The 14111-nt window shown below is 45.5% G+C and overlaps 1 long non-coding RNA gene across 1 annotated transcript in view; it reads right to left on the bottom strand.

The window, feature by feature from the left end:
- LOC149339862 (uncharacterized) overlaps window positions 1–12685 on the bottom strand; it is a 163074-nt gene extending 150389 nt beyond the window's left edge. Inside the window, exons 1-2 of the long non-coding RNA XR_016283827.1 lie at window positions 12609–12685; window positions 2782–2873 (exon numbers count right to left, since the gene is read on the bottom strand). This is a non-coding gene — a long non-coding RNA (uncharacterized LOC149339862). The remainder of the gene's footprint in view (window positions 1–2781; window positions 2874–12608) is intronic.
- Between the last annotated feature and the right edge of the window lie 1426 nt (window positions 12686–14111).

Genomic DNA, 14111 nt, shown 5'->3' with positions numbered 1-14111 from the left:
TCTTTAACCCGCGTTTGTTTCCTCACCCACTCCGCCCGCTTTCGGTCTTTGAAAGTTACGTCTATCATTCTTCTTTCCACAGCTCTATCCTTAAGCTGAACCGTTTTCGCTAGCCTCCACGTTTCTGCACCATAGGTAGGTACCGGTAAGATTCAGCTGCTGTATACGTTTCTTTTGAGGAATATTGCTAAATTTCATTCTTGGTCTCAGAACCTTCTATATGCGCTCCACCCCTTTCTTATTCTTCTAGTCATTTCCCTGTCATGATCCGGATCCGCGGTGACTACCTGCCCTAAGTAGACCTTTGTCACTTCAAGCGTCTCGCTACCAGTTGTGAATGGCTGTTCCCGTGCTAGACTCTTGAACATCAATTTCGTTTTGTGAATGTTAATGAGAACAATAAAAGTGGAGAGTGTTTAACCTAGGTTAACCGAGTAGAGGTGCGAGAGCATGTGTTCATTTTTCACTTCTTTTTTCTCGTATCTGGATATGCACGCAACCGCGTTTCTCATTCTTCATCGTGCTCTCTGCTCTCGGCGGCAGCTGGCGCCGCTCTCCTCTCATTGGCTGTAGCTGGAGCGAAGCTCCACCTAACTTTCCCGAGCTTCCACCGATTGGCTGCAGCTAGCCCGGCACTTCTCCGAACTAACCAGATCTTGCCAGAGTTACTCCGATCACACAAGTCAAGATTTCTGCTCGGGGTTGATATGTCTGTGAGTAGTGCTTCCGCACCAGTTCATTGGGCCTAAATGTGCTGCATACAAAAATATTTCTCCAATTCCTCGAGTGCGGAAATGTGTGGCGTGCGTGAATGCCTAAAGTTTCTCAGCCATTTAAGTTTTCGAAAAATAGGGGTTTATAATTAACTGTATACGCAGAGAAATTTCGGGCATTTCTCTATAATAGAACGCAATGCGTGTTTTGAAAGGGTACAGTTCGCAAGATGCCAGATCTCTCTCCCGCTCTATGTTAAGTCGCGTATGACGTATTGGCATGGATTTGCGCTCTCACTGTTAGGCTTAATCATTAGCTTTAGGCTCATTACAGACAAATAATGGTTCAATCCGGTGTGATGCGGCGATTGAAGGCAAAACACCAGAACTTCCCGAACATAGATGTTAACCTAATACTTCGATATTTTTCTTTAGTACTCTGTCGTGGTTGTGCCGCAACAACAAGGCACGGCGCGATGCAGCTGAAATATCTGTTGTTACCGCAAGTTCCTCTCTTGTGACGGTAGACAATTTCCAGTTGTGTTTTTATTTTTTTAAGAAACAGGTAGACATATGAATGTTTCCTTTAGCATCACCCTGGAGTCAGTTTTTCTTAATTCTGATTATCGAACTGCTTTAAAGCTGCACAATGAAAACCACGCGATCATGACACGTAAGTGTGACAAACTTTATTTGCCCTCACACATTCGTTGAAGTGAAACATGAGTCCCGAATGAAACCGTCTAAACCTAGCTAACATCAATGCCAGCAGCTCGCCGTTTGCACAGGTTTTTCACATTGGTTATAATTTTAATGACCTCTTCGTTAGTCGTAGCGCTGGGTTCTCGTTTTTTATGACATTTCTCCTGAAATTTCTGTTGGAGTCCAGGCTTTCCCTGTACTAAAATAAGGCATCCAGCCTCATCTTCTACCTCCGAGTTTCATAAATACATAGGGATAAAAAGCGAGATGGTGAAGCGCGGCGTTGATCTTAGCAAGACCACTGCTGAATAGAGTGCTCGAACTTTTGCGCGGCCGTTCTGCCTTTCGCGTAACGTACTCTCCCAAATCATCTACAGAGTAGTGGCAGTAAGGACTGAAGAAAACCACTGCTTTTCATTTCAGCTCGAGGAACAACTGGAGCGCCGTTTTTCTTCCTTCCTTCGCGACAGCCTTTACGGGCCTCCAGCTTAAATCAGTATTTCAGCCAGGGCAAAAAGCCTGCAGAGCTTAAGAAAGACGACCTTTTGGCTTTCGTTTATTTGCGCGCAAACAGTGTGAAACCAGGACTGACGAATTTTAAAGAAAGAAAGGAAGAGAGCGTGAGTAGGCAGAAATTGTCGTTTTGTCATTGCAAAACATTAATGACGCTGCAAACGATGTGAATACGATATTGGTGAGCACCAGCGCTTGATATAAATGCTTTTGAAGCAGTGTACTTTATAGTGTAGCGAAATTGTGGTCGAAATTGATCGCTATTTAAAGTGAAAAGAAAAAAAACCCTCGCATGCGGGTGCGCTTAACCAAACGAAAATTCGCTGCAAGTGCCCAGGGGCTCATGTCACGCAGCAAAGGTGAAACAAACGGGGGAAAAGAAGCTGTTGGCCTTTACAGAGATTGTCATTATCGCTCAATACGGAACGCAAAAAAAAAAGGCATTTCGGCAGTCCTAAACAAGTTTAGGGCATGAACAGGCGGGGCCATCTTGAAAAGAGTCACCTTGAAATGAAAAAAATTGACTGACAATCTAAGCCCGGCTCTCCTGATTGACCTAGTATGCACGACGAACACCGGGCCATGTATACTGCCTCACTTGAACCACACTACCATGCGTCTAACGTGCAACACATGGTTCGCATTACAAAGTTGTCACCTTTGTGAAAGAAAAAAGCTGAAAATAAGGCATGCTTCCCTGCCACGCATTATAGAAGACGAATAAGAGCCCTAGATCCACTGCATCTTTGCCGTACAAGAACAAGCATATGTCCCGCTTGGCGGAGGCAGGGGCCCTCTTTAATTTTCGCTCGACAATGGAAGCAATTCGAGTAGAAGGTAAGGTCCATGTTACCTTGTAAGGTGTTCCAAAGTGCCTCCGATTCAGGCCGCTGTCGAACCCGGCTGCCGTCGACCGGAGGAGCGCTCTACGGAGCCAGCTGCAACCTGTTAGATTCCGGCGCGAAGCGGCGTCAGTCCGTGTCGGCAACGGAGGAGTAGAGAAGGCCGCACAAGGCTATGCGAGCAGAAACGAGGGGTGGCCTACACGGCGTGATCGTTTGCAAGGAGAAAGTATTGGGCGTCAGGGGAAGCAAACATGAGGACAACGGGAAAACTTTTGCAGCGGCGTCCGTCCGCAGCGCCGGAGCGCGCTCACCAAGAGCCCCTGTGCTCGAGAAGTCGGGCGCGCACTACACTCCGCACGCGGGTGCGCCGCGATCTCAGTCAGGGAGGGACCCCGACGGTCGGGGGAGTCTCGGGATCCTGGCTCTGCCGAGCGGCGCGCGGTCGCCGGGGTTCCCAGCTCTAGACGCCAGCGCCGCCGCTGACAACGGCGCCCCCGACGACGCTGCTAGCTTATCCCCGTTTGTGTCCCTCTCCGCGCCTAGGTTCCCCACCTCACTACTTCCCTCTCGCGTTTTCGCCTGCCGTTTCCTTCCCTCTCTTCGCCGTACTGTTCGCGACGTGCTTGCGCCTGGATGATTCTCTCCCGTCCGCTTCTTTTCTCTTCCCCATAAACTGTGACGTCAGGGAGGTTGCACTCGATTCAAAAGCAAACGAACAAATAGAAGCTGCAAGAGCAAGGAGGACAGCGTACCTAAATCTGCGCGGCGTGTTCACCTTGGAGGCGCGCGGAAAATGTCCGAAATGTTATCCGGGAGGAAGAAAGAAGTAAGGATGTAACGCAATAACGGATGCGATGAAAGCCTTTGGGACATGCTTAGACTTAAGTCTTTCAGTATAGAGAAAAATGATGATTCCGAGGAAAGGAACAACGCTGGTGTTCAATTTCGTTCCGAGCTGCTTTGCTTTACTTTTTTAGAAGAGCAAAAAGAAATTTATGCTTAGTGATGACCTTGCAGCCATTCTACCTGCGCCGCCGGATATCGAACTTGCAAGCGTTTTGAGTTCTCTTCCTCGATGGAAAAACGGAGCTTTCAGGTAAAGTAAGCCAATAAGAAGAAGTTTCGCACTGAGCTGAAGGCATCTGCTTACGATTTGCTATTGCTCAAATAGGACGTCCCCTCTACAGCAGCACATGAAGCTCAAGAATAACCTAGAAACGAATGTTTCATGCTTTTGCGGGCGGTATACTGCAGCAAAGACATATTTGATTAGCATGTTTATATTACGGCAAAAGCTGTTATAGCTGTGATTTAGCCGCAATATCGATAGGAGATAAAGAAATTGAAGAAGTTGAAACTATTCAGTACTTGGGCGTAACCTTAGACGCTGCCTTAAATTGGAAACCGCATATCAAAAAATTGTGCAGCAAACTATCTTATGCATGCTTCGTTCTGGCCAAAGCTCGGCGACATTTCGAAATACACACACTAAAAGCAATATACTTTAGCTTCTTCCAGTCCCAATTAACTTACTGCATAGAATCATGGGGGTTCACTTACATCACTTACATTGAACCTGTTTTACGCCTGCAGAAGCGGGCACTGAGAATAATGACTTGCACAACACCGTATACGCCTTCTCGCCCTTTGTTTTTTAAACTCCAAATAATGCCGGCATTGCAGCTTCGAGATTTTCGCGTTGCACTACTCGTACGAAGAGTCCTCTCCGGCACCTCCCCCTTTCCTTTGAACACATTCCATAGAGCCCCAACTAACAGCCGTTCAGCAGCACAGGGAAGATTTCTGGTTCCTACATCTCGCAATGACTATGGCCAGCGCCGCTTCGAGTATCAAGGGGTAACAATATGGAATAAAATCCCCTCTGCAGTCTTTGCAACGTCTCATCTTTATATTTCACTGAAGACCTTTTTTCTGTCACAAATAATTACCTGATTTACAATGCAAATCGCTTAGTGCTTGTCTCTTATTATTCTGTGTAGTGTTGATGTTGGGTTTGCCATTCATATGTCATTGAATAATCACCTCTAAGGCAACTTCGTTTATTTTGTATAAAAAATGCTGTTTCTGCCTTCATATTGTGACGAAGACGAAGCTGGCAGTGGCGCGGGACGGAGCGCTCGCGCTAGGCCAGCGGCCATTAAATCGTCTCTTGCTCATGGTTCATCACGCCTCATTCTTCGGCTGGCCGCGACGTTACATTTGGTGTGAGGTGATGGAGTCCCTTCATCGCCATCCTGGTCCCGGAGCTTCGGTGTCCTGCGCCTGCCATGGACGTCGGCCGTGAGTGCCTGGTCCGCGCCGCCCGGCCATGCACCAGCCCGCCCGACCTGAACCGACCTCGCCGCTCACCCCAGCCCCGTCCCCCGCCCGGACCACAAGACACGACGACCTAAGACCCGACCGACCCGAGACCCCACCGACCCAAGACCCACACGTGAACACACCGCCCCCCTGCCCCTGCCGTCCGGTGCGTCCAAGGACCTCGGCCGTCAGCTCCTGGCACCCTCCGGCCCGGATGCTTCGTGGACCGGGACTCATCCTTCGATCATCTCATCCACTGTGGCGGCCAGCACTGCACCATCTTCTACATACTGCTCAACCTTTCACTCAAGACCATCGCCACTTCGCGCGTCTGTTCGTCACCGATCGGGACAATCGCTCGGTGGCCCCGGGTAGTGTGACGAAGACGAAGCTGGCAGTGGCGCGGGACGGAGCGCTCGCGCTAGGCCAGTGGCCATTAAATCGTCTCTTGCTCATGGCTCACCACGCCTCATTCTTCGGCTGGTCGCCACGTTACAATATGTTTGTTTTTTTGCACACTCTTCTATTTTTTTTCTCATAAGCCTTCTTGTATTTCTGTAATTTGAACCATCTTGCTTGTACATTTTGCATTTTCCACCATTCTTATGTGTATTATTTTGGCATGCAGTAGAAAGCATTTGTCCTCAGTAATCTCTTTGCTTTAATTGCATGGATCCATAACTAGCCTTTGGCTAAGGATCCAGACAGTGATGTTATGTACTGTGCTGAAGAAATGATAATAAAAAAGAATTGAATTGAATATAGCAATGCATCCTACCCTGGAGTTCAATGCGTCAGTCGCCAGATTTTAATTAAAATTTAAAAGGATTCAGTTCACCTCACAGAATGTATTTTTTTTAATTGAGGCTAATTTAAACCAATTCAAATAAGTTATTTCAATAGCTGTCGCCTGCCAACAGTGAAAGCTGTCGTGCTCGTGCCACGGTAGGCAGGCGTCTCCTCTTTATTTAGGTACGTTTGTAGGGAGTGTTTTTATCCTGAGGTGAACGCGGTTTAAAATAATGGAATGCTCCATTTACAATACAGCTTTCTAAGAGCATGTAATGCAAAAAAAAATAACACAGAATTTTGTTTCGTAGTTTCCTTAATTCTTCTATATTGCATGAATGGTATTATTAAATTCGAAGGGCTTCTGGGAGATTGCAGACTGCTGGCGCGCCGATTTAACGGTGCTTAAGGTACAGGTATGCGCAACATGAGAGCGAACAGCCAGTTTGCAGAAAAGTACACTTTTTTTTTGCTTTTTTCCTGAAAGTTTAAAGTAGCTTTTGGGTATTATATACGAAACAAATACTAGGTAGAAATTGAACTGGATAAATTGTGCTTGTCACATATAATTATCGAGTAATCACCAAATGAACGCTCAAATTTTCTGCGGTTTTATACTGGATGGATGTGTGTAAAATTCCATGCTAAGAAAGAAGCCGCATTAAGACTTCAATTCAGTTCGCGTTCCATCATCAAAATACACCACTTGTTGAGTTCCTTTCTTTTCCTTCTTCTTTCTCCTAATTATGTTTCGTAACCCTTCAATGTTTCAATGCCACATTCCCTATCTTTCATCTCGCCAGCACTGGGAGCAGCTGATTGTGTTACTGAGCGCGATCCGCCGTTTAGGAATTCTCTTCTCCTTCTTAAGCGAAAACACGCTGATCCCATTGCGATAGACCTGGGTGCTTCAAGATCGATGTCAGTGAAGCTTCAGAGTAATTCTGCGGATGACAGCTATGATTAGGACGCCTTCAGCCGTCTTCAAACTCAGAAAAGGACGAGATGAATTTCTGCCGAGAAACGCGTCTATTGCTGTAGCCTTGCGATATTTGCAGGCCGGGCCTTTCCAAGCACATAAGGGCAAATTACCGGAACACGAGGATAGGGAGGCGGCAGAAAGTACCTTACCCACTAGCGCTCATCATGTATGCTGCTTTATTCCGCCGTCCTGATTGTCTCGCTGCTCTCCCATTATGCAGTAACAAGGGATCCCCATTTGCAGTCACACTTATCGTCGTTTCTGTGGGACAGCATGAAGTTTCTGGCAGATAGCGAGTCCCCATTCTATCTCGGGCGCATCACTCGGCCCTTTTACCATTTTTGTACGCGCGACTTATTTCGCAGCTTTCTAGCCCTAGAAAATGGTTGAGTAATTTGGCGCCATAGCGGAACTGTGGCATAGATTACGTTTGACTACACCCCAATTCTTTTTTCAGAAGCGCAAAGAGTCCTTTCTACGTATCTGCCAGTTCACGTCACCTCGCATTCTTTAACCGATATAACCCTAATTTATCTCATAAGTTGCCCAAGCCGAGTACGTTCATTCTCAATGAACCAAAAGACGTATAGTATGAGATATGTGTCTTCAGCAGAAAAATATGAAGAAGATAGCATGCTTGTGTTGCAATGTATCAAAGAGCCGAAAAGTTTGTGAAAGCATACGAACGATATTGTTTGTTCAGCGATAGATGCTAAAGGCCCGTTCCTTGGTTTTAGCGTCGCCGTCGTTCTGGTAATGGAAGTGGAAATTGTGATAGTAATGGCAGTGGCATTAGTTGTGGTGGCGGTGGTTGGGGAGGTGGTGAGAGTGGGGAGGGTGGTAATGGTAGTAATTTTTTTTTTAATTTTATTTGAGCAGAGCAGTTACAGCATCTGCTGCAGGGGCAGAGGCTAAAGGCTGTGGCGCCTGACGAGGCCTCTGTCCCTCTGCAGTCGACGTAAGTGCAATACAAATTTCAGCATAACAAGAAGGTAAGTCACATAATTAAAACAAATGTGGGTAAATTATGCCATTATAATCACAACATTAACACAGTATGATAAGTACAAAAATATGCAAGGATATTATACAGAGATTTTGTGCAGTATACAATACATTGAAGGACACTTATAACAAAAATGAAGTGAAAAACCATGGTACAAGAGAAGGATACATCCTTTGTATGCATGTCATAAGTACTCATCACGCCCCGTACACAACACCTGATATTATTAGAACATCTTTAATGTGCTTTTTGAATGTGTTAATACTACATGTGAAATTCAAGTTACCTTCAAGTTTATTGAGAATCGAAGCCATTTGATAAGGAACTGTTTGTTTACCATTATTTGTTGTGGTTTTTGGCACGCGTCTTTTATTGTGTCGGAAAGGATAAGTAGACTTTTCTTCCCTGTCGTAAATGTGCAGCTTCCGGAGTTGTACGAACTGAAGTAGTTTATAGTAGTATAGCTGGTCGGCCCTCAGCATTTTATATTTTAAGAACAAAGGAGAGGTTTGTAGGAGCTGGTAACGTCCATAATAATTTTCATAACAACGTAATATCTTTTTCTGCAGTATTACGAGCTTATTGTAATTACCTTTTGTTGTGGTTCCCCACACCATCATCCCATATATTAGTTTTGAATAGAACAGGGAGTTGTACAACAGTTGTTTTAGCCATAGAAGAATTATGTGCCCTACTTTGTATAAACATCCTACGGTTCGTGCTAGTTCATTTGCTAGATGATTCACATGTGGCGTCTATGACAATTCTTCCTGGAACCATACGCCAAGGAATTTTTATTCTTTAACCGAGGAAAGACATTGGTCATCAAACTTAAGTGTTATTGTATTGTGCAGTGGTTTGTTAACTGGGCGAAATACGATAAATGTTGTCTTTTTTGAATTCAGTTCGAGCATATTTTCCTTCAGCCAGCTGGACAGGTGCACTAGGTAGTTATTTACTTTGGTTTCGAGTGCTGTTATCTCATGTGATGTGAAAAAAAATGTTAGTGGCATCTGCATACATAATGATCTCTGGTGATTCAGGTATTTTCACAATATCATTAATATACGCGAGGAAGAGCAACGGTCCTAATATCGATCCCTGTGGGACACCCTGACTTAGTTTTAACTGTGATGAACTTGAGCCATTAATGAGTACTATTTGATAGCGATCATAAAGATAAGGAGATAGAAGTTGCAGGGCAACAGCACGTACACCGTACATAGATAATTTATGTAGTAAGATGTTGTATTGGATAGAATCGAACGCCTTTTTAATATCGAGAAAAAGTCCAACTGTGTATTTTTGATCCTCTATGTTAGAAATTATTTAATCCTTAATGTATAACAAAGCCTGCTCCGTTGGTTTCCCTTTTCGAAAACCATATTGACTTTCTGTAATAATGTTAAGTTTATCGAAAAATGACACTAAGCGGTTATGAATGACACCTTCAAAAATTTTTGGAAGCGTTGGCAGGACGGATATAGGGCGGTAATTTGGTAGGTTTTCAGGGCCCGCGCCTTTATGTAATGGGGTGACTCTTGCTACCTTTAGCTTTTGTGGAAAGACTCCTGTGGACAACGTAAGATTTATAATAAAGGCCAAACTAACGGATATCACAGCGGATATATACTTCAACTCAATCGGGCCGATGACATCGATTCCAGCAGCAGCATTATTTTTAAACTTGTGTATTAACATTTCTACTTCGTGAGGAGTTGTTGGGCGCATATAAATTGACTCGCATAACGGTGCTATGGCCGATACTGTCTGATCAGTGCAATTCATTGTTGTACAGGCATTCTAGCCTACTTTAATAAAATGCATGTTCATAGCATTGGCGAGATCATCACCGCGCACAATCTTGCCATCAATGGTGATTTCAGTAATGCTTAAACACTTTTTAGTTCTTCCAGTGAGTGTATTTACTGCATCCCACACCTTTCTAGGATTTTCTCTTATGCTATCAAAATTACTATGGAAGTATTCTGTCTTAGCTTTCTTCAGATCGAATGTTAGTGCGTTCCGGTACTTTTTAAATTTCAAAAATAAACCTGGGTCTCTTTTGTATAAAAATTTGTGGTACATTTTGTCCTTTGTTTTTATGCGACTGTAAAGAAGTGAATTCATCCATGGTTTTCGGAATTTTTTTGTTTCTACGAGAAATGACGTTTTCTTCTGGAAATGCCACATCATACGAAGAACGTAACAAGGTGAAGAATATATCGAATGCTTTGTTGGCGTCATTTTGTTTATAGATTTCACTTCAATCAACTGTTTCTATCAGAGTGGCAAAGCACTGCAGAGTTTCATCAGCGATTTTTCGACGCGTATGAAGCAGCGCATCCGGGTCTTTCCTGGTTTTCTTTTGGGATACCGCAATAAAAAATAATGGCAAGTGGTCGCTCAAGTCAGATGAGAGCACTACAGAATAAAATTCATGAGGTTCTAAATTTGTTACGCATATGTCTAACAGTGTTGCACTCTGTGTAGTTATTCTTGTTGGCATGCGTATGCTGTTTTCGGAATCGTATGTAGAAAGCAGAGTCTTTAGTTCGCTGGCGTGCGAGTCGTTGGAAGAAAGGTCTATGTTTATATCTCCCAGAATAACGCATGAATATTGTTTTGCACCAACGAAGGAAAAAAACGTGTCAAGAAATTGCAAGAAGTTTCTTTTGTGCCCCATTGGAAGACGATACACAACTAAGATCACAAACTTCCCCACTCGTGCTCCTAGGCAATCAATATCTGGTGATATAAATGAGAAATCTTGTAATATTTCATACGTGAGTGTTTTTTTAAAATATACAGAAATTCCTCCGCCTCTCTTGTGTTCGCGATATACATGCCGAGGAATGTAGCCGGAGAAAAGTGGTGCATCATCAGGAGTTGTAATCCATGTCTCGGAAAAGGCCAGGATGTCATAATTTATTTTGAACGGTTCGAGAAATGTATTTATATCGTCACTCTTCTTTTTAATACTTCGAATGTTCACATGCATTGCGGAAAAAGTACTATCTCTGTTGCTGTGCTGGTTATTGAATTCCTGGGTGCTATAGTAGCTACACATGCTTAACCTGTAGTGTACTGGTGTGTTTGCTGGTGTTTCGCTTGCTATTCTTATGCAGTAATCAAGGCCAGGTCCGCGTGACTAGCGATTTGAATTGCCGACCAATGTTCTTCTTTACGGGCAAGTATTTTTCCGCCTGCAGTCCAAACGAATTTCCAACCGTTCTCCTTCTTTCATGCGAAGCATATTAACGTGTGTTTCGGGCCTTCGCGCGACGCCCGGCGGTGACCACCATTGACCTTCAAGTGACCTTCAAGTAGGTCACGTGACATGACGTCACTTGATGACGTCACACCGGCTGCAGATGGGGCCTCATATCGCGCCGTCGGTCGCCTCCCGGCGGTGGCCACCATTGACCTTGAAGTGAGATCACATGATGTGACGTCACGTGATGACGTCACACCGGCTGCAGATGGGGCCTCATATCGCGCCGTCGGACGTCGCCCGGCGGAGGCCTCCACGCTTCGGTTCCCGCCGTCGCGCGCGACGCGGCGGTGGCGCCACCATCGCTACATCACGTGATATGTGACGTCACGCCAGGGATGAGGCGGCGCGCGCCCGCCGTCGCGTCAGTCTCTGTGCCCGCAACCGCGCCAGCGTCTTTGCGCCGGGCGGGTATGCGGTCAAGATGCCTCCAAACGCTAAGGACATGCTTCGCATCCACTGGGCTTAACCTTGATAAGCCTCCAGTTTTTTTCTTGATTGCAGCAGAAAGCAGTACCTTGTTTGCCTGAGTTCGGTGTTCATTCACAAAAACTGGTTTTCCGGTTTCACCACCTAGCACAGTGGTATCAACTCTTTTTTTTTCTACATTTGTTCAGAACGTCATTTCGCTTGCTTCTGCACAAACCGCACGATGATGTTTTGCACATCTGAATTCTGCGTACGAACCCAGTGGCATGCATCGATATCAGCAGTACAAACTTTTTCACCAACATGGTCACCTATCTTTTTAACCACAGTGAGGAGATCAGTTCCGGAGGAAACATCTTTGATTTCTAGGTTGTTCAATCGTTGATATTGCTGAAGGTCTTAACATTTTCGCGCTAAGCGTTCGTTTTCTGCCTTCAGTTCCTGGTTCTGTCTGAACATTTCTTGCATTTCTTGCCTGAGCTGCTTTATTTCATCGGCTGTGTTCTTCACTTCGGTGCAAACATCGGTTTAGTTTGGTTTGATTTATGAGGTTTAACGTCCCAAAGCGACTAAGGCTATGAGAGACGCCGTAGTGGAGGGCTCCGGAAATTTAGACCACCTGGGGTTCTTTAACGTGCACTGACATCGCACAGTACCCGGGCCTCCAATTTCTCCTCCAAAGAAATTCAACCGCCACGGCCGGGATCGAACCCGCGTCTTTCGGGACAGCAGCCGAGCACCATAGCCACTGAGCCACCGCGGCGGCTGTGCAAACATCAGTGCAGAATGAAACACTTTCCTTTAGCTCGCGCATTTCAGCCCTGAAATCACGCTTAAAATTTTCAAATGCGGTTACCAACTCTTGCAGCTCCTCCATATCTGTGGTTTCTTTTTCAAACTCTTTTCCAGCGTTTTTCGTGTTCCCCTTACCCATTCTAACACATCATGCAGCAAGGGCAGTATTCGGCAGCAGTGCACCGCAATAACAGACAAAATACATAAGGTAGAAACAGTTGCACACTGGAATTCTCACCTGCAAAAGCAGAGAGCAGAGAACGTTCCTTAGACAGGTGTGGTTAGCGCACTGCCGCCGAACTGCGCGGTGGGCTCGTTGCGGATGCCTTTTTGTGCCGTGAATGGCCCCGGAAGCGCTGATAGCCTCTTCCCCTGTAGATTTCCGTGACGTAGGTATGGCGTTGCAAACGACGATCTTACTTCCAGAATGCTATCTGTTTGGAACACGCCGAACGGGTTTTCGTTGTGAGGTAGCACAGGATGCGCCGTGCAGAAAATCTGCAAAAGCAGAGAGCAGAGAACGTTCCTTAGACAGGTGTGGTTACCGCACTGCCGCCGCACTGCCGAAGTAGTAGTCGGCGTCTGGCGGGTGGGAACCACGCATGTAGTGGAACGAGGAGTAAGAATGCATTGATGCTACTCATGACGTCAGTTGAACGCACCATAGCAACGCTTTACGACGAGTGGTCCAAACCCGGTAAAATCATGTGCGACTGTGTAGTTGCCCTACCTGTTTACTCCTCCCACAATTGTGGTTACCTGCCAGAACTCTGATGAGCCTTTGCCTTTGGTTGGTCGGTTGGTTTATGGGGTTTAACGTCCCAAAGCGACCAAGGCTATGAGAGACGCCGTAGTGGAGGGCTCCGGAAATTTCGACCACCTGGGGTTCTTTAACGTGCACTGACATCGCACAGTACACGGGTCTCTAGAATTTCTCCTCCAAAGAAATTCTAGCCGCCGCGGCCGGGATCGAACCCGCGTCTTTCGGGTCAGCAGCCGAGCACCATAACCACTGAGCCACCGCGGCGGCTATCCTTTTCCTTTCAGAATCAGGCATTGCTCCATCAAATTACAAGGCATCTGTTGCAACTATCAAAGACTGGGCAAGAACTGCTACTTCAAGAGCGATTATTTCTGAAAACTTAAAAGAGAGGTCTGTAGCTGCACCTTATGGATGACGCTCTCAAATTCTTCGCTTCAATATATCGCTAAATGGAAATGCCTTTACAGCTGACACTGAATTTCGGTTTTCACTGTGGTAGTGATCGCAGCGAGTTTTTCTGGTATTAACTGAGGGATGGAATGAGGTTCTCAGCTATTTTTGCTTTGTAACTACAGCAATAAAAATGGGTGGTCATCATTCGCAATTAAAAAGAAATCGACGAATGATTCAAAAACGCATTGTGTCAATCTAATGAGAATTTGATGGCCATCGTGATGTACCTCAGGGACGCATGGTTTTGTTCAAAACCAGGCAAATCATCCTTCTTTGAGAGCGAAAGAAAACTGTCTGGCAGTCCACTCGATGGGAGCTGAAAAACGTATATGAAAGAGCGAAAAAATTACGTGACGAGATTTAAGTAATCACTGCATGTAGTTAAGTCACTGTTGTACGGCCACTCAGACGTGTCTTTCTGGGGTGGCCGCACAGTTAAAATACTAAGCTGTGGCCTCTACATTCACACTCGAATGTACTAAATTGAAATGAGAACTTGGCATTTAGTGCGTTCTGTGGGAGCCC

The sequence above is a fragment of the Amblyomma mixtum genome, chromosome 6, assembly GCF_055824585.1.
Source record: "Amblyomma mixtum isolate Tamu chromosome 6, ASM5582458v1, whole genome shotgun sequence".
In the NCBI taxonomy this organism is placed as follows: Eukaryota; Metazoa; Arthropoda; class Arachnida; order Ixodida; family Ixodidae; genus Amblyomma; species Amblyomma mixtum.
The sequence above is the reverse complement of the archived record's forward strand: the minus strand, read 5'-3'. Positions and strand labels throughout refer to the sequence as shown.